General features: G+C 48.0%; 1 long non-coding RNA gene across 1 annotated transcript in view; it reads left to right on the forward strand.

Annotated features, from left to right (window-relative positions):
• The window catches only part of LOC143836465 (uncharacterized), a 43671-nt gene extending 24971 nt beyond the window's left edge, over nt 1-18700 (forward strand). The window contains exon 3 of the long non-coding RNA XR_013230620.1: nt 18658-18700. This is a non-coding gene — a long non-coding RNA (uncharacterized LOC143836465). The remainder of the gene's footprint in view (nt 1-18657) is intronic.
• The last annotated feature ends 726 nt before the right edge of the window (nt 18701-19426 follow it).

The raw sequence follows: 19426 nt of genomic DNA on the forward strand, positions 1-19426 counted from the left end.
ATGTCAATCCCAGCTATCTCCAGTTCAAAGGACCTGGCAGAAGGTGATGTGAAAGACCTCTGCCTGGGAACCTGGAGAGATGCTGCTGGTCAGAGTAGACAATACTGACCTTGACAAACCAAGGGTCTGATTCAGAATAAGGCAGCCCTGCGTGTCCTTGGAGAAGCCTTGGAGAGATTGTCTTGTCACCCCCTTCCTTTTAGACTACAACGCAGAGCTTTAGCACCATTCAGTGGAGAATGGTCACTTATTTTGCATTTACTTTGCGAACAGAAAGTTCCAAGCACTGACTTTGCAAACTTAACCCTGCAAACAGAAAGTTTCAAGCTAAATCCTCACCCCCTGACCCCAGCATCTCCTGATGAATGCACCAAGCAGGATGTGATGTGACAGACCTCTGTCTGAGACCCTGGAGAGCAGCTACCGGTCAGAGAAGACAATGCTGACTTGGATAGACCAGGGGTCTGACTCAGCGGAAGGCAGATTCATGTCTTGGAAGTGCACAGGTTTGTTTAAGATTTGGTTGATGTGCACTATCTTTCATCCTGTTTGTCTGGGTGGGGGATGGAGTGTTAGGAAACATGGAGGGAGGGGAGGAAACATCTGGCTTAGGGTCAGAGAGCTCCCCGGACCAATTGTGTAGCTCAGCACTCAGTGGGAAAGCTCTGACCTTCCGCAGTCATGTTACAGCTTGGACAGTGGGTGTCACTGTCTGCTAGTTGGCACCGCAGCTGCCTAAGAAGAGGAGCTAATTTTAAGGAGAAGGGGATCGTAAATAGAAGCGTAGAATCCTAGAGGGGGAAGGGGCCATCTGGGCCGCCTAGTCCAGCCCCCTGCTCAGTGCAGGATCCGCCTCAAGCATCCAGGAGAAGGATATGTCCAGCTGTTGCCTGAAGACTGCCAGTGAGGGGGAGCTCCCCACCTCCTGAGGCAGCCCATCCCACTGCTGAACTACTCGGACTGTAAAAATTTCCCCCCTAATATCTAGCCTACACGTAGTTTAAAGCCATGACTCCAGGTTCTCTCCTCTGCTGCCAGCAGGAACCTTTCCCTGCCTTCCTCTAAGTGACAACCTTTCAAATACCAAAGACAGCAGTCATGTCCCCTCTCAAGAAACGGAAATAAGTATGCAGTCCAAACTATTTGGTTTGTTGTTGACCAGTGGGTATAGATGCCTGTGTACACTTTGAGGATTTTTGTAGGGGAAGATAAACTGAGGAATGTTTAGTTTAATTGTTGTTGTTTAAGCATTTGTTTTGATTGTACTTTTATTTGTTGGTTTTGGGATTTATATTTCGCCTTGCCTTTGGAAACTCAGGGCAGCTTCCAAACTCAAGATTAATAACAATTCGAACCAGAGAGAGCCGGTTTGGTGTAGTGGTTAGGAGTGCTGACTTCTAATCTGGCATGCCAGGTTCGATTCTGCACTCCTCCACATGCAGCCAGCTGGGTGACCTTGGGCTCGCCACGGCACTGATAAAACTGTTCCGACCGAGCAGTGATATCAGCGCTCTCTCAGCCTCACCCACCCCACAGGGTGTCTGTTGTGGGGAGAGGAATGGGAAGGCGACTGTAAGCCGCTTTGAGCCTCCTTCGGGTAGGGAAAAGCGGCATATAAGAACCAACTCTTCTTCTTCTTCTTCTTCTTCAGTTCTATGTTACATTAACATTTTACATGTGAAAATAATAAAATATTAAAGTTTCTCTCATAGTCATGGGAATATTATTTTAATTTTTCAAAAAATAACTTAGAAAGAGTCACTTTTTAGGCCCCGCTTTTCACTGTCTGAAGGAGCCGGCCCCCCCACCCTCCTGAAAGACTCAAACGGGCGCCGGCTCCCGCCCGCCCCCTCCCCAAAGACAGAAGAGCAGCCTCGCCGGCTAACGGGAGCTTACCAGTGGCTGAGGGTCGAGGGCGGCCATGTCGATGTGGAGGCAATGGCGGCCAAGGAGGCAATGGCCTCCTTGGTCCAGGATTGACACTCGGAGGAGCGAATCAGGAGCCGCTCCGAGTTTTTATCCCAGACAGAGCCCCGCCCTAATTCCTCCCCCCATGGCCTTACTGCTTTATTTAGCCGTTTTAAGATGATTCTATTATTCAAAACCCCAGGAATTTCCTAGGCCTGACTTGGCAACTCCATACGGAAGTGGTAGCATTGCATGGAAATATGCCCTCCAAAGCAGCTGCAAGAATCATATGGTGATTGGTTGCTAGGCTGGTGGGGGGGCAGTGCAGGCTTGCCCACAGGGGGTTAGACTTGCCACATCTCCCTGGCCTCCAGTAGGCGATAGGGTTGCCAGCTCCTGGGCGGAAAACTCACAGCTTGTAGCAAACTTGGGGAATTTTGCTTTCTTGCTCTCAGAATCCCATTGCTTTAAACTCATGGTGAAACCAGTGTCAAAACTCGTTTGGGTTTGTGATTGTGTTCTAATAATAGTTCATTGTCCTTCTCCCAGACTATTACTTATTGATTTAGAAATGTCATGAGTCCCAAGGAGAATTCAATATGATGGCAACAATAACGTCATAAAACAGCTGTTAAGTCACAGTGAAAACACTGCAATCCAATAAGGTTGATAGAAAGCGACCGGCATTCAACTAAAAAGATGCAGTTGTGTGAGAGGCATCAGCTCAGGGGTGGCCAGATGTGGCCCTCCAGAGGTTCATAGACTACAATTCCCATGAGATTCATAAAATCATCTGTAACAGTTCGCGCTGTATAAATAAAAGGGGAAGGGGTAGGTGGGCAGGGCCTGTCCAGACTTTGGGCCCCCCGCAGCCCGGGCAGGGGCAAGCTGGCGAAATTGCAGCCAGTTTGCCCCTGGCATCTGAGGGAGACAGAAGTACGTGGGCCTCCTGGGTGAGGGGGGGCAAGGGGACTGCCCAGCATTGCCTGCCCAATCCTCGGCCTACCCACTCACCCACCCACCCATCCAGCTTGGTATAGTAATTAAAAGTGGTGGTTTCTAAGCTGGCAAGCTGGGTTTGATTCCCTGCTCCTCCACATGTAGTCAGCTGGGTAGCCTTGGGCTCATCACAGCAATGATAGAACTGTTCTGACCAAGCAGTAATCTCAGGGCTCTCTCAGCCTCACCTATCTTGCAGGGTGCCTGTTGTGGGGAGAGGAAAAGAAAGGTGAATGTAAGCCACTTTGAGAGAAAAGCGGCATATAAAAGAACCTTCTTCTTCTTCAGTAATCTCAGGGCTCTCTCAGCCTCACCCACCTCACAGGGTGTCTGTTGTGGGGAGAGGGAAGGGAAGGTGATTATAAGTCACTTTGAGCCTCCTTCGGGTAGAGAAAAGCAGCATATAAGAACCAATTCTTCTTTTTGTGACTTCTGGTACAGAAAGGCAGCATATAATAAACCCTCCCCCTTCAAAATCTACCATTTTCCTCCTTGTCAGAAGCAGCATCTGTTGATTTTTATGGACATCTTCAGACTGTGGAGGCCGCAGTGCATTCTGGAGACCCCTCCTTTCCAAGACGCTGCCAACCAACCGCCACTCTCCACGAATTTCTTCTCACCAATTTGATCCAGCTGAGAGCTTAAAGTCATTTTGACCAGTCTGCTATTTCTTCCCAGGAGTCTGCTGGTGGGATTCGTTTGGCACTCCTTCCTCTAAGGCAGTTTAAAAAAACCCAAAAACGTCCTCTGCTAAGTGAGTGGCGGAGAGGCAGCGGGGCTGGCATCGGTTCAATCACTTGGCAAATGGCAGGAACACAAAAAGAGCGGAAGAAGGATCACGCCAGTCAGAGTTTCTGCAGAACTGGAGAAAAGCAGACTTGGGCTCTAAGGTAAAATCAGTACATTATTGGGCAACAGGCCTCTTGATTGGGAGGGACAGGGGGCTTGTCTTGTGTGGAAGAATAAAAACACAGGGATGGAAAAATCGTATATACTTTCTCAGCACATCTCAACACTTCTAGAATTCGTATTTACAGCAGTCAAAGAGGCCAAACTTGATTCCTGCCCAGGTTATTAAGATCTCAGGGAGACTGCAGTCTGGAGGACCATGTTTCAAGCCTCACTCCTCCACGTGCAGCCAGCTGGGTGGCCTTGAGGTAGTCACAGCCCTGTTAGAGCTGTTCTCACAGAGCAGTTCTCTCAGAGCTCTCTCAGCCCTACCCACCTTGCAGGGTGTCGGCTGTGGGAAGAAGAAGGGAAGGTGAGTGTAAACCGCTTTGAGACTCCCGTGGGTAGTGAAAAGCAGGGTGTCAAGCCCAGTTCTTCTTCTTCCGAATGTGAATTTGAACATAGGTGACCCTGGTTGTTGACTGACCTTCTGACCACATTTTCAAACTGGCCCTGTAATCTCCAAGGTCATTGATTCACAGCTCTTTCTGCCAGTTGGAGGGACGGCACCTGTGGAACGATATGTGGTAAGGGTTCAAAGACAGCCCAGCTACCTCCGAGAGGTAAATTCACCTGAGCAGAGGCACAGAATACAGCTATTTATGGACAGAGGATGAAAGAGGTGACAGTGAAGCGATTGTGTCACCTCATCTGGTAGATCCTGCTGTTTAATTATTCCTGGAGACAGGAGGAGCCTGCTATTGGGTTACAACGCTGGAGCGTACTGCATGCAGCTATCCAATATTGCCTTCCACGCTTCACTGGCAAAAATCAGCTCCTCGGCACCAGGGCTGGTTCAGCTTCAACTCGAAGGCTTGCTTTGTCATTAAGATGATAAAGGGGCTGTATTTGGATCTCAGACGTAAACCCAGATGAGAACTCTTATTGCTTCTGTTCGTTACGCAAGTGAAGCGCCTTCCTTCCCGTTTCCACAAATCCTGTGATGTGCTAGAGGGGCAGTCAAACTGCGGCCCTCCAGATGCCCATGGACTACAATTCCCAGGAGGCCCTGCCAGCGAATGGGGAGATGCCATAGGATTTAAAAGGCAAGAGATCATAGAATCATAGAGTTGGAAGGGGCCATCCAGGCCATCTAGTCCAACCCCCTGCTCAACGCAGGATCAGCCCAAAGCATCCTAAAGCAAATGATGTCTAGAGGGGTTTGCTATCGCCAGGCTCTTTGTAGCCACCTTGGACTTCCTTGGTGGAATCCCATCTGAATACTAACTGGGTTCAGCCCTGCTTAGCTTCTGAGATCTGGAGAGATCTGGGTAGCCTGAGCTACCACAGGGTAAGGAATAAGTACATCTAGTATCCAGGGAGCCAAAACTGTCATGAACCTGCACCGAGCTGGCTGTGGACTCCACCTCAGAAGCCTCAGAAGAGGAGCCAGAAACAAGACCCTTGGGAGAACAGGGAACTCTGGGAGATGTGTCTGTTCAAGACGCTGCCCTGAGGAGCTGAAAGTTGCAGCTCCTCCACCAGAGCTTCCCTCTGCCCTCCCAGGCTCTGGGGCAGCTAGAAGAAGAAGACTTGCGTTTTTGTACCTCACTTTTAACTACCCGAAGGAGTCTCAGAGCGGCTTACAATCGCCTTCCCTTTCCTCTCCCCACAACAGACACCCTGTGATGTAGGTGGGGCTGAGAGAGCTCTGAGAGAACTGCTCTGTGAGAAAAGCCCTAACAGGACTTTGACTAGCCCAAGGTCACCCAGCTGGCTGCCTGTGGAGGAGGGGTGGGGAATTAAATCCTGTTCTCCAGGTTAGAGGCTGCTGCTCTTAACCACTATACCAAGGTGGCTCTCACTAAGCACCAGTCTGGCCCATGATCCATCAGGAGCGGCAATGGCATGGGGCTCAAGCAGAGATCCTCCAGTGGAGACACCAGGCCAGGCTGCCTGACCGCAATCCACCTCATGGACCAGACCATGTTGCCAGTGGATGTGATCCTTTGAGGATTCTGGTCTCCGTTAAGCCTTGATGAGTCCCAGGTGTTGCTTCTAGACCAGGTCTGGCCAAATTGTGGCTCTCCAGATGCCCAAGGACTACATTTCCCATGAGCCTCTGCTAACATGTGCTGGCAGGGGCTCATGGGAATTGTAGACCATGGGTTACACCTGGACTATAAGAGCATCTAAGAAGCCATGTTGGATCAGGCCAACGGTCCATCCTGTCCAACACTCTGTGTCACACAGTGGCCAAAACCCAGATGGAGCTGCTTTTCTCTCAGCCTATCAAAGCTTTATGCCAGGAGGGAAATCTTCCTGGATCAGCCAGTCCGCCAGGTATAAGCTTAGCATCAATTCAGATTCAGCTGCCGAAGACCAGGGTCAAGGAAACCTGCAGAGAACAGGACAGAGCACATGGTGGTGAGTAACCATTGGCAAAGGCTTCTTTGAATGTTTTCATCTGTAGAATTACATTAGTATAGCAAGGATCAACAGGATGGCAATGAGCAATGTAGTGGTTAAAATGCTGGAATGGAAATCAGGTGACTTCACCTTGGAGGTTTGCTGGGTGACCTTGGGCCAGCCTCACTCTCGCTGCCTAAATTACCTTACAGAGTTGTCGTGATGGTAAAAGGGACAAAGGGGGGGGGGGAGTAATGCTTACAGTCCTAAGCTCCATGTGGGAAATGCAAGATTTAAAAAAATTAAATACATATATAATTAAAAAATAGCTTCAGCATCCAAGATGCATGTAGTTACTTCCCAGTGATGCTACAAAGCAAGATTTCAATCAAGGATTCTGCCTCTTAATCACTCTAGTAAGGCTTTGCTGAAGAATAGAGTTTGGGCACCCAGGACAAGCTTGCTTCCTTGTTTAGGTGGCTCAGTTGAGCTCCAATTAGGGATGTCAGTCCCCAGATGGAAATCCCCTTTGCAGGAAGAAAAAGAAGAGTTGGTTCCTAAACAGAACTCTTCCGCCTGGTCCATGGTTGAGGCCAGGTTAGGCCAGGAAGAGCAATTGGGGTCCCCCTGCTGCCAACAACGGACACCATTCTGACTTGTCTCTCCTTTCTCCTCCCTCTTGTAGTTGAGTTAGGGGGGGTTGAGGATTCCGCCATCTTGCTTTGCTGTTGCTATTGTGTTGTTATGGATACTGTGATAGTCCATTTTGGTTTTAACGGGTTTTTTAGCTGGATTTTGTAAACCGCCATGAACCTCTGGGAGTGGCAGTCAATAAATTGAACAAACAAACAAACACACTCACACATACACACAAATACGTACATACATACATACATACATACATACATACATACATACATACTTATCCATTGTTGTTCCTCTATATATTTATGAAACAGCCTAGGGGGTGGGATGTGTCCGGCTGTCCAAATTGGAATAGGGCCAATCAGGGTGCAGCCAGCTTGGCTCTGATTGGCCCTGCCCCTGCAGCTCCCGCCTTCTGTCCCTGGAATCTAGCCTCTTTGCTCTCAGATGCCTCAGTGCCTGGCGCCAGCAGCAGGTGAGGCCCTGGGCAAAGGGTCGTGGTGGAGGGCTTGCTAACGAGGGTCTCTTGGCCTGCTAGGCTGGGCCTGCTGACGAGGGCCTCCCGGCCTGCTGACTGCTCGTTAAGGACTGCTGAGAAGCTGACTAGCTGACTGCTGAGGATCTCTGTCCCGGCCCTGCTAATGACCTGCCCGGCCCCCACCCACCCCACTTGATCTGTCTGCAAGCTGCGGTCCAAGGCCACCTTAAGCTGCCTGGCCGGGGCCCAGGAGAGGGGGCCCTTTCAAGGCCCGTTCTTAGGAACGGGCTTTGAAGCTAGTGCATACATAAATATGGACGAGGAGTGGGGAATTGAACCCGGTCCTCCAGATTAGAGTCCGCTGCTCTTTAACACCCTGCTTCTGCACCTCTTGCAAGCTCCTCAGGAAGTCTGCCCAGCCCCAGTTGGCGGCACAGCTCCAGACAGACTGGATCATTGGTTGCCTCTATTCCGTTGTGTTCTCCTGGACTGTAGTGCTCCCGACTAGACAGCCAGGCATCCCTGGAGGCTGTGGAGCCTTGTCTATTTCCAGGGTAACAACCTCCCCGGCGATTCCCTGAGCCGTGCGTTCTACTCTTAATAGCCAAACGGCAAATGAAAATGTGAGACGCGTTATTTTGAGCACTCTTGACATTCAGAGGCGTCTGGATCTTGCGCCTGAGAAACAGAATTCAAGTGGCCGATGATCAGTCAGGATCAAGCGGGGAGGAAAAAGAGGGAGATTGCAAAAGACTTCTCCGCCAACTTGGAGACATGCAGGTGCGCATTTCCTTGTATATTTGGACATGCATGTGAGGGGCAAAAATGGTGGATGAGCTTTCCCTCTCTGTGGTACTATGGAGCTCATACATGCATACAGCCATATGACAGTCATACTGTGTTGGCGGGTGGTATTTGTATGGAGCACCTCCCACAGGTGCGCTGATCCCGATGTTCCCAAGGAAACCTATAAAGCTGTATGCAGTAGTATGCATGAATGCTTCTAACTTACAGAGTGCATGTTTGGGTGGAAAGGGCCATCGAATCATAGCAAAGTTATCACAGAATCATCAAAGTGGAAGGATCCTCCAGGGTCATCTAGTCCAACCCCCCTGCAGAATGGTGACCCCCGTCATGGGGTTTTCGAGGCAAGAGACTAACAGAGGTGATTTGCCCTTGCCCTGTCTCCATGAAGCAACCCTGGATTTCCTTTGTGGTCTAAGCAGGGCTGACCCCCATTGAGTGTCAGAGATCTGACAATATTGAATTACCCAGGGCTATTACCCTGCTAACTTTTGTCAGCAATTGATTATAGATTTGCTCATTATGTAGGCACCTTTAAAGGTAAAGGTAAAGGTATCCCCTGTGCAAGCACCGGGTCACGTCTGACCCTTGGGGTGACGCCCTCTAGAGTTTTCATGGCAGACTCAATATGGGGTGGTTTGCCAGTGCCTTCCCCAGGGAGTTCAATCCCAGCAGCCGTCTCAAGGTTGACTCAGCCTTCCATCCTTCCGAGATCGGTAAAATGAGTACCCAGCTTGCTGGGGGGTAAACGGTAATGACTGGGGAAGGCAATATATGCACACATAGAAATTCACGGATACACACGCACACTTACGTATATAGATTCAGGAGTGTAGCCATGTTGATCTGAAGGAGCAACACAAATGTTGACTCCAGTGGAACCATGAAGACCAACCAAATTTTATTCAAGGTGTGAGTTCTCATGTGCATGCACACTTCCTCAGAGACAATGTCATGGAGTGAAAGTCATCATTTCATACTTCTAGGCATAGCATGAGAGCAAATCAACATACAGCACTGTAAAAACAGTTCATAGATGCCAGGGATATTTAGGAAAAACCAACCATTTGGATGTGTTTGTATTATTATTAGTGGTACTAGTCATCATCGTAGTAGTAGTATTAAATTTGCATACCAGCCCTCCCCTTATGCACTCAGGGTGGATCACAGCAATAAAACAACATGCACATCCCAACCCAACCCAAGTTTGGTGTAGTGGTTAGGAGTGCGGACTTCTAATCTGGCATGCCGGGTTCAATTCTGCGCTCCCCCACATGCAACCAGCTGGGTGACCTTGGGCTCCCCACGGCACTGATAAAATTGTTCTGACCGAGCAGTGATATCAGTGCTCTCTCAGCCTCACCCACCCCACAGGGTGTCTGTTGTGGGGAGAGGAAAGGGAAGGTGACTGTAAGCCGCTTTGAGCCTCCTTCGGGTAGAGAAAAGTGGCATATAAGAACTAACTCTTCTTCTGCTTCTAATAAATTCAGTACTAAAACACAGAAACCCCATCTCTGCCCATTGCCTTACCCTCTCTGCTGGCTCCCCCAGACTCATAGGTAAAAGGGGAGCCAAGGAAGAGGAGATGGAGGGAGACCCATGAAGCTTTGAACAGCCCTGGCCTCAATCTAATTAAAATTCTTAAATGAGATATATTCTGGAAAATTCAGTAGGTACTTTATAACATCATTTCAAATTATCATAAAGTCATCTTTCCTTTTCCTCCCCTGAATTAATCTAATTTTATTTATTAGTTTCTCGAGTGCTGTTATATTTCTTATTTTTGCATGCCACCTCTCTAAGGAGATCCCTGCAATGTTCTTCCGGCATTGGCTAATAAGCAATCGAGCCACAACAACGAGATACCTAATCAGTGCTTTTTGTTTACATTGGGAATTTTCATTAAATGTTGAATAGGGACAATTCAATGATAGGTTTTATTTGTTCCTGGGTGATTGTTACAATCTCTGTAGATACTGATTGCCCAAATTTGGCTGTAACTGGACAGGATTGCCACCTATGTATAAATGTCCCTAATTCATCACAACCTCTGCAACAATTTTTATTATGTGGGCTATCCTTACAGGAGTATTGTCCCAGCTTTGAGAGATCTTTCAGGCATGTTCTTGTAAACTTCTTGAAACTGATGTAAAAGGAAATCGTTGAATTCCAATCCTTTGATTCCAATCCTTGTCATTAAAGTTAGTATTCAATTCTACTTTCCAGTTCCTTTTCATCATATGCATTGGTGTTTGCCCTTTAACCATATCTTGCATATTTTAGTAATTGCTTTCCTTTCCTGTTTTTCTATAATTTGAATTAATTCTTCAAATTCAGTTAATGGTCTGTTAATTTGATCTCTGATTTCCTTCATTTGGAGAAAACTTAGAAGCCGATGTTTCAACAGTCATTTTATGCTGTCAGGAAACTTCCTTCAGTCCAGAATGGACTATTATGATTTAATAGTGTCCCATTTGCATTAGTTAAACTTAATGGGTTAAGAATAGGATGAATTATGAATTTTTAATTGAGAAATTTGGGGAGCCAAAGGAGAAATCCTCGGGAATAATGCCCATTTCCATTTCTCCCATACCAACAGAGGGCTATGAGAGTTTGACAATGAGTTCACATTTAATCTTTCACCAAGAGCACTGCCAGATATTAGATGAAGTTCCACCATTTCTTTAAGATTAAAATCTTCCTAATTCCAGCCAGCTTGTTTCCTTAGAAGTAGATAAAAAGGTAAAGGCATCCCCTGTGCAAGCACCGAGTCATGTCTGACCCTTGGGGTGACGCCCTCTAGCATTTTCATGGCAGACTCAATACGGGGTGGTTTGCCAGTGCCTTCCCCAGTCATTACCGTTTACCCCCCAGCAAGCTGGGTACTCATTTTACCGACCTCGGAAGGATGGAAGGCTGAGTCAATCTTGAGCCAGCTGCTGGGATCGAACTCCCAGCCTCATGGGCAAAGCTTTCAGACAGCAGCTCAGAAGTAGACCAGGAATTAAATGCTTCAACTGACAAGTGTAATAATACAAAGAAATATTTGAGATGCCCCACTTTCCTTCATGAACAGAATGCGATAGCTTCGAATTTTGGTCAGCCTTGGTTTTTTCAACTTAAAAATAAACCAGTCACGTTTTAATTGCCAGCCCTTCAAAACCTTATCTGAAACATGAAGTGGTAGCATTTCTAGCCATCTTTTCCTTTGATAAGATAAAACGTAACACACAGGTTTGTAGAACCTGTCTTCTTGTGGTGGTGACCGATGCCCCCTGATATACCCCGTAGACGAGGGGGGGCCGACCTGTGACTCTCCAAATGGGCATGGACTACCATGACCATGAATGCTGATGGGGGCTCATGGTAATGCTAGTCCATGGACACCTGGAGAACCTGCTGCAGATGATGAGAGGAAAGAAAACATAGGAGTCCTACTGTAAAGGTCATCTCCTCTACCTTCTCCAGGTTTCCGTTACCCCAGGAATCCCGGGGAACTTGAGCCTCATTGGTGCCTCCATAAAATATTTAAAAGACTTCCTGAACTAATTAAGCAAATGATGTTTCGAAAGTATCTCATCTTGGCTGCGTATCAAAATTTAATTGTGAGTCGTTCGCGGCTGTCACTCAGAACTGCGGGCCAAGTTCACAGTACCACCGTCCAAGCCCCCATGAAATGAAATTTGATCTGTATCAGAGGAGGGATTTATTTATTTTGCTGGAATAAATGAGAAAATAATCTAATTTGAGGATTAACATTTTGCTCCCTGATAAATTAAAATAAATGTAATTAAGTTGCCCAGCTGGAACATTGTTACATGTGTTTAATAATCATGAGCAATAACTCTATTAGGCAAGAATATAGCAGCCCATCTAGACCACTTGCCTGCCTCCGACGGTGTTCTTCGCAGGCCAATTAACCTAAGCTTTGAAAGCGCTCCTCCACATGCAGCCAGCTGGGTGACCTTGGGCTAGTCACAGTCCTGATAGTAGCATTCTGACCGAGCAGACCTGTCTGATTATAAGCCACTTTGAGATTCCATTGGGCAGGGTATAAAAACTCTTTTTCTTCTTCTTCTTCTTCTGAATGCAGGAAATTTAAACTTATATATATATTGGAGTTATATATACTCCTCCTCCTCATGAACAAAATGCACACAAGAATTTATTATTATTATTATTGTTGTTGTTGTTGTTGTTGTTATTACTATTATTATTATTCAATTTATTTCCTGCCACTTCCTACAGGGTCGTGACAGGTAACAATAGTCTTAAAATCCCCCATTAAAATCCCCGTTAAAAGACTATAAAAATACCCAACACGGCGGAAAATACCACTCTCCCCTACCCAAACAAGGGCATTGGGGGATGGAGGGTGATGATGACTGCTTCAAACCCCCCAGGGGGGCAATGTGCTTCCTCGCCAATCCCAGCCTCAACCATAGACCTGGCGGAAGAGCTCCGTTTTACAGGTCCTGCGGAATGCTGACAAATCTCGCAGGGCCCGCAGCTCCCCCAGGAGCTCATTCCACCAGGTGGGGGCCAGGACAGAGAAAGCCCTGGCCCTGGTTGAGGCTAGGCGCGCTTCTCTGGGGCCGGGAACGACCAGTAGGTTTTCACCCGCAGAGCGTAGAGCCCTGCGGGGCACATAGGGCGACAGGCGGTCCCTCAGGTATGTGGGTCCCAACCCACGTAAAGCCTTAAAGGTTAAAACCAAAACCTTGAACCGGATCCGGACAGCAATTGGCAACCAGTGCAGCTGCCTCAGCACCAGCTGGATGTGGGCCCTCCAAGGTGTGGCAGTGAGGACCCTGGCAGCTGCATTTTGCACTAGCTGAAGTTTCCGGATCAAGGACAAGGGCAGGTTCACGTAGAGCCATATATATTAATCCACATTTTCTCCAAAGAACACAGATTAGTGTAAAATACCTGGAGATTTGGAGGGTGGGGCCTGAGGAGGGTGGGGTTAGGGGAGGGGTTAAGACTTCAGTGCGGCGTGATGTCATAGAGCCCAGCTTCCAAAGGAGGCATTTTCTCCAGGTAGACTGATCTCTGTCACCTAGAGAACATTGGGAATCCCAGGAGATCTCCAGCTGGCTTGCAACCCTAAAGATTGTCATATCAGAGGGGGGGAAATTCGCAGTCAGAGCAGTTCAGCAGTGGACTGGGCTGCCTCAGGAGGTGGGGAGCTCCCCCTCACTGGCCGTCTTCAAGCAGCGGCTGGACAGATCCTTCTCCTGGATGCTTGAGGCTGATCCTGCACTGAGCAGAGAGCTGGACTGGATGGCCTGTGTGTCCCCTTCCCACTCTAGGATTCCAGGAGTCTAGTTCAGCAGTGGAAGGGGCTGCCTAAGGAGGTGGGGAGCTCCCCCTCACTGGCAGTCTTCAGGCAGGGTAAAATGTGTGCCCTAAGTATTCAAATGCTTCCCAATACCCCTGAACCCCTAATGGCCTCAGTCACAGAGTGTGGTCGTAGGCAGTGGGAAAGAGGGGGGAATGTGGACCCAAAGCCAAATGGCTATTAGAATGTTTATACTGAGAACACAGCTGCCTCTTCCACGCACGTGAACCAGCGATGCCCTTAGCAGCCATCTGCACCTCCATAGCACAAAACAAATGCTTCTCCTTTTATAGGGTTTTCCCTCTCTCCTGATTTCCCTAATGAAGTCCCTTTGAACGTTGCTTCCTCCGCCAGCTAATGACAGTGTCAGCCTTGGCCTTAGATCCCTCTGTCGAACAAAGAGAAGGGGAAATAATTATTTTATTTGCGCTGAGCCTCGATGATTCGGCTAATGCCAGGTCTCCCCCCCACCGCCGATTCCTATTAGCCGTAGCTTTAAGTCGTGATCTTTGATTCCTCGTCTTTGCAGATTCCCTCTTTGATGTCTAGTACTTGCTGGGTGAAGAGAGAGAGAGAGAGAGAGAGAGAGAGAGAGAGAGAGAAAGCAGAGAACTTATGTGTGTGGCTAGCCATGGAAAGGAACCCAGGGGGAAAGAGGGATTCTAGCAACTGAAGAAGTTCCCAAGCTGAATCCAGAATATATCTCTTAAGAAATGGTTTGGGGGCTCCTCCTTCAACAAGCAGACAGGCACGGAAGCTCAATTTTGGTTAGGCTAGACAACCCCCCCCCCCAAAGCTTGCCGTTTTATTTCTCTCTCTGCCAGTATGGGGCGCTCTTGTCAAGAATAGCTGGCTTATTCATTTGCAATAGCTTCTTCCTAGACTGCTGTAGGTTTACCACTAAGGAACAGTTCTCAAGAGCCTATAAAAGCGAAGCAGGGGCACATCCACACGATGAAGGGTTTTTTAGCACTACTTTATGAGTGATTCTTGCCTGTCAACTCTCATTTTTTTTTTTAAAAACGTTAGTTTGTAGGGAAATCTGTGTAAATCTTCTTCTTCTTCATCATCATCATCAATAACTATCTAACCCCGGAAAAACCCCAATACTTAAAGTTAAAAGTCCCACAATTATCATAGAATCATAGAATCCTAGAGTTGGAAGGGGGCCATACAGGCCATCTAGTCCAACCCCCTGCTCAACACAGGATCAGCCCAAAGGATCCTAAAGCATCCAAGAAAAGTGTGTATCCAACCTTTGCTTGAAGATTGCCAGTGAGGGGGAGCTCACCACCTCCTTAGGCAGCCTATTCCACTGCTGAACTACTCTGACTGAAATTTTTTTCCCTGATATCTAGCCTATATCGTTGTACTTGAAGTTTAAACCCATTACTGCGTGTCCTCTCCTCTGCAGCCAACGGAAACAGCATCCTGCCCTCCTCCAAGTGACAACCTTTCAAATACTTAAAGGGGGCTATCATGTCCCCTCTCAACCTCCTTTTCTCCAGGCTGAACATTCCCAAGTCCCTCAACCTATCTTTAGAGGGCTTGGTCCCTTGGCCCCAGATCATCCTCGTCGCTCTCCTCTGTACCCTTTCAATTTTATCTACGTCCTTCTTGAAGTGAGGCCTCCAGAACTGCACACAGTACTCCAGGTGTGGTCTGACCAGTGCCGTATACAATGGGACTATGACATCTATGACATCATAAATATCAGATGGCATTAGTGGGTGAACCATCCAACACCTGGTGACTTCTGCTTCACAATGTTAGGAAGAGCCGTCATTGAAGGATCAAAAGTGACATTGCTATGAACGTTAGGCCACCACAAGCCTTGTGATAACTTTTCTGACGCCTCCTGCTTAAAACCCCAAAAGTCTGAAGGATCGCGAGGCCCCGCTTTCACGGTCTGTGTTCATACTGAAAATCAAGATCAAGCGAGCTTTTGCCCTTCTGCTCCATGGGAGGTTTTGTCCTCCCTGAACTCGCCTTAGGACACCTTAGGACACCTTAGGACACCTGTCCCCAGTCAAACTCCTCACCTGATACTGTCTCCGAACCGGTTTGCGCCTGGCCCATGCCGGGTGCTTGGAGCCAGAGGCGAGAGCCCCTTGGGGCTCACCCTCCCCCTCACCAGGGAAGTGAAAAAACGATGTACTTTTAATGTGAAAGGATCTTATGCGGCAGTGAAAGCGGAAATCTTTAAGACCCTTTATGCACTGGGAACTTCTCTACCCCAGCTCCCGTGCAGGAGCACAAATCAGGGGCGGATCAGGTGCACCAGGCCAAATCCTCCCCCTTGTGGATACAGGAAGAAGTGGGATAACCTGCCACGACTGAAACTCCAGCCTGCAGCTGGCATGAAACCTCCAGTGCGTAAACGGTCTAAGACACGCAACCAAAAATGCAACGGAAATTGGTTACAGAAGGAATTGTCAACTGGTAAAATGTAAAGGAAATGAAGACAAGCTGTAGACATCCTGGAGGCCAGGTGCGAGGTGCGCACCGCGCTTGTTGACCATACTCTGTAGGTTACGGCTAGAGGTAGTAAGCATAAGGCTCCAGCATTGCATTGCGGTATTTCTGAGAGGTCAGCGGGTTCTGAATGTTTCTTCTGGGTTCTACTATAGGCCTGCTGGAACGGCTCTTTATTACAAGCCCCGTGGAACTGTCAAAGACCGAACAGGGCTCTGACCTCTCTGGTATGTGAGCCTACATTGCGTACTTTCAGCACAGCACTATGGTATACACACATGTTGTTGTTGTTGTTGTTGTTGTAATTGTGCTGTCTCGTTGTGCTCCAAAGACGGTGCCTGTTGAGTTGCCTTCTAATACACTGAGTAGACTGAGGGATGTAAAGAAGGGCGTGTGTAGGTAAAAAGAGCAGAACATGCATAAGTAGAGGCTTTCAGTTTTCTGAGATATGCACACTTTTCAGTTAGAATGTCTGTAAACATTCCGTGACCACCACCACCACCAAATTCAGCAGTGCATTACAGGGCGCAAATCTTGGAACTGGTCAACAGGAAAGGAAGATGACTGTGATAGTTATCTATACCAGCTCTGGAAGGCAGTGAAATGCAATACCTTAAGCCGCGCGCTTTCTTCTGTAAGGGATGACAGGAGACAGACGACTGGACTGCCTAATTCAAACTCCACTTATTTGTCATTTCCCTTATGTCTCACTTCAATCAGCACTACAGAACATTGCCTGTGTGAATGGTGCAGCCAGATACAATCCCCCCTCCCTCCTCTCTTTTGTTCTCTTTCCTTTCTTACCCAGGATATACAAGGCAGGGAATGCTCGGAATTAAGATGAGAAGGATACAAAAACTCCGGTGCACAATTCTTGGGGGCTGCGCTAACAAATGAAAGCTAGACAGGTATTGAGAAAGAGGTGCTTAGTGATTCACTTGAGGTGACAGAGCAAAATAGCTGCCTTAACAAAAAAAAATACACAACTTGAAATGAATAATTTGAATGACTGGAAGGAGACGCAGCTTCTTGGTTTCATTCCCCCACTGGAGGAGCATGGGGATGCCAACCTCCAGGGAGGACCTGGGGATCCCCTGGAATTACAGGTCATCACTGGACTAGGGAAACCAGTTCCCCTGGAGAACAGGGCTGCTTTGTAAGAATATATACGTATGGCAGTAGAAGAGGACTTGAACCATTGGGTTGATATTAATTCAAAATCATTTTCGGCTAAACATCCGGAAGAAGTTCCTGCCAGTTAGAGTGGTTCCTCAGTGGAATAGGCTTCCTTGGGAGGTGGTGGGTTCTTCTTCTTTGGAAGTTTTAAAGCAGAGGCTGGATAGCCATCTGACGGAGAGGCTGATTCTGTGAACTTAGGTAGATTGTAAATGGGTGGGCAGAAGGGACTGGGCTGGTGCTTGGTTCTTGTGGCTCCTTCTTCCAATCACCACTTTGGGATCAGGAAGCAAATTTCTTCCAGGCCAGACTGGCTGGGGACTCTGGTTTGGGGGAGGGGGCACCCTCTGGGTATAGAATCGGGGTCACTGTGGGTGGGCAGGTAGTGTGAGTTCCTGCATTCTGCAGAGGGTTGAACTACATGACCCCGGAGATCCCTTCCAACTCTATAATGCTAGGTGGTTTTCAATTATTTTTAATAATTATTTTTCTGAATTAATCGTTTATTATCTATATATATAAGATTTGATTCCTTGCTCCTCCATATGCAGCCAGCTGGGTGTCCTTGGACTTACCACAGCAGTGATCAAGCTGTTCTGACCGAGCAGTGATATCAGGGCTCTCTCAGCCTCACCTACTTCACAGGGTGTCTGTTGTGGGGAGAGGAAAGGGAAGGTGAACATAAGCCACTTTGAGACTCCTTCGGGTAGAGAAAAGTGGCATATAAGAACCAACTCTTCTTCAGTGATATCAGGGTTCTCTCAGCCTTGCCTCCCTCACAGGGTTTCTGTTGTGGGGAGAGGAAAGGGAAGGTGAATGTAAGTCGTTTTGAGACTCCTTCGGATAGAGAAAAGCAGCATATAAGAACCAACTCCTCTTCTTCTTCGACTGCCCTTAGAGTATTGTGCTCTGTTTGGGGGTGTTACAGTTTAAGAATGATGTTGACAAGCTAGAACCAGTCTGGGGCAGGACAACTAAGCCAGTGAGGGTTCTGGAGGCCATGAGATGTTGAAGGAGCTGGGCATGTGTAGGCCGGAGAGGAGACAATTGGGAGATGATATGAGAGCCATCTTCAAGTATTCAAAGGGCTCGTTTTCTGTTGCTCCAGAAGGTTGGACCAGAACCGAGCGATTGAAATGAAATCAAATAGGTTTTCTGCTAAATATTAGGAAGAACTTCCTGATGGAACTTCCTTGGGAGGTTTTTTAATGCAGTGGCTAGAAGGCCCTTTGACAGCAGTGCTGATTCTGTGAATTTAGGCAGATCAAGAGAGGCAGGGGTGGAAGGGATAAGCCATCAGTCAGTTCTTGTGGCCATTTCTTATGTGGCCATGGTAACACTGATCACCACTTTTGGATCAGAAAGGACTTTTCCTCCAGGCCAGATTGGCCATGGACCCTGGAGGTTTTCTAGCTGTCCTCTGGGCATACAGCGAGGGTCACTGGAGAGGTGTGGGGGAGCAGTTGTGAATTTTCTGCATTGTGCAGATGACCCTTGAGGTACCTTCCAGTTCTATGTTTCTGTGTTTCCTCAGTCCACCTCTACATGAAACCTGCTCGGTGACCTACCTTGGGCCAGTCATGGATCTCTCTGAACTCTCTCAGCCCCACCTACCTTACAAGGTGTCCATTGTGGGGAGCAGAAGGGAAGGTTATTGTAAGCCTCCTTAAGGTAGGCTTTCTCAACCAGGGTTTCATGAAACCCTGTGGTTTCTTGAAGGTCCTGGAAGCATTTCCTGAATGGGTGGGAATTAATTTGTAATATATGTATTTGTTAAACATTTATCGGGTGGTAAGGCAGCAGAAATGCTGTCTGAAGCTGTCTGCCCATGAGGCTGGGAGTTCGATCCCAGAAGCCAGCTCAAGGTTGACTCAGCCTTCCATCCTTCTGAGGTTGGTAAAATGAGTACCCAGCTTGCTGGGGGGTAAACGGTAATGACTGGGGAAGGCACTGGCAAACCACCCCGTACTGAGTCTGCCATGAAAACGCTGGAGGGCGTCACCCCAAGGGTCAGACATGACCCGGTGCTTGCACAGGGGATACCTTTACCTTATGACCATATACGGTCATGTCGACCTGCCCCTCTGTCCCAGAATGCCCACTGATGGGCTGGAGGGGGTGGGGAGGGGAGGGGCCTCAGGTGGGCGTGTCCACAGCTCTGCTTCCCAACCATATTCTGCATGATCCTGCCACTTCTGGGGTTTCTCAGAGCCTGAAGAATGTTCCACGGGTTTCTCAACAGTAGAAAAGTTGAGAAAGGCCGAGGTAAAGAAAAATGGGGTATAAAAACCTACTCGTCTTCT

The sequence above is a fragment of the Paroedura picta genome, chromosome 4, assembly GCF_049243985.1.
Source record: "Paroedura picta isolate Pp20150507F chromosome 4, Ppicta_v3.0, whole genome shotgun sequence".
In the NCBI taxonomy this organism is placed as follows: domain Eukaryota; kingdom Metazoa; phylum Chordata; class Lepidosauria; order Squamata; family Gekkonidae; genus Paroedura; species Paroedura picta.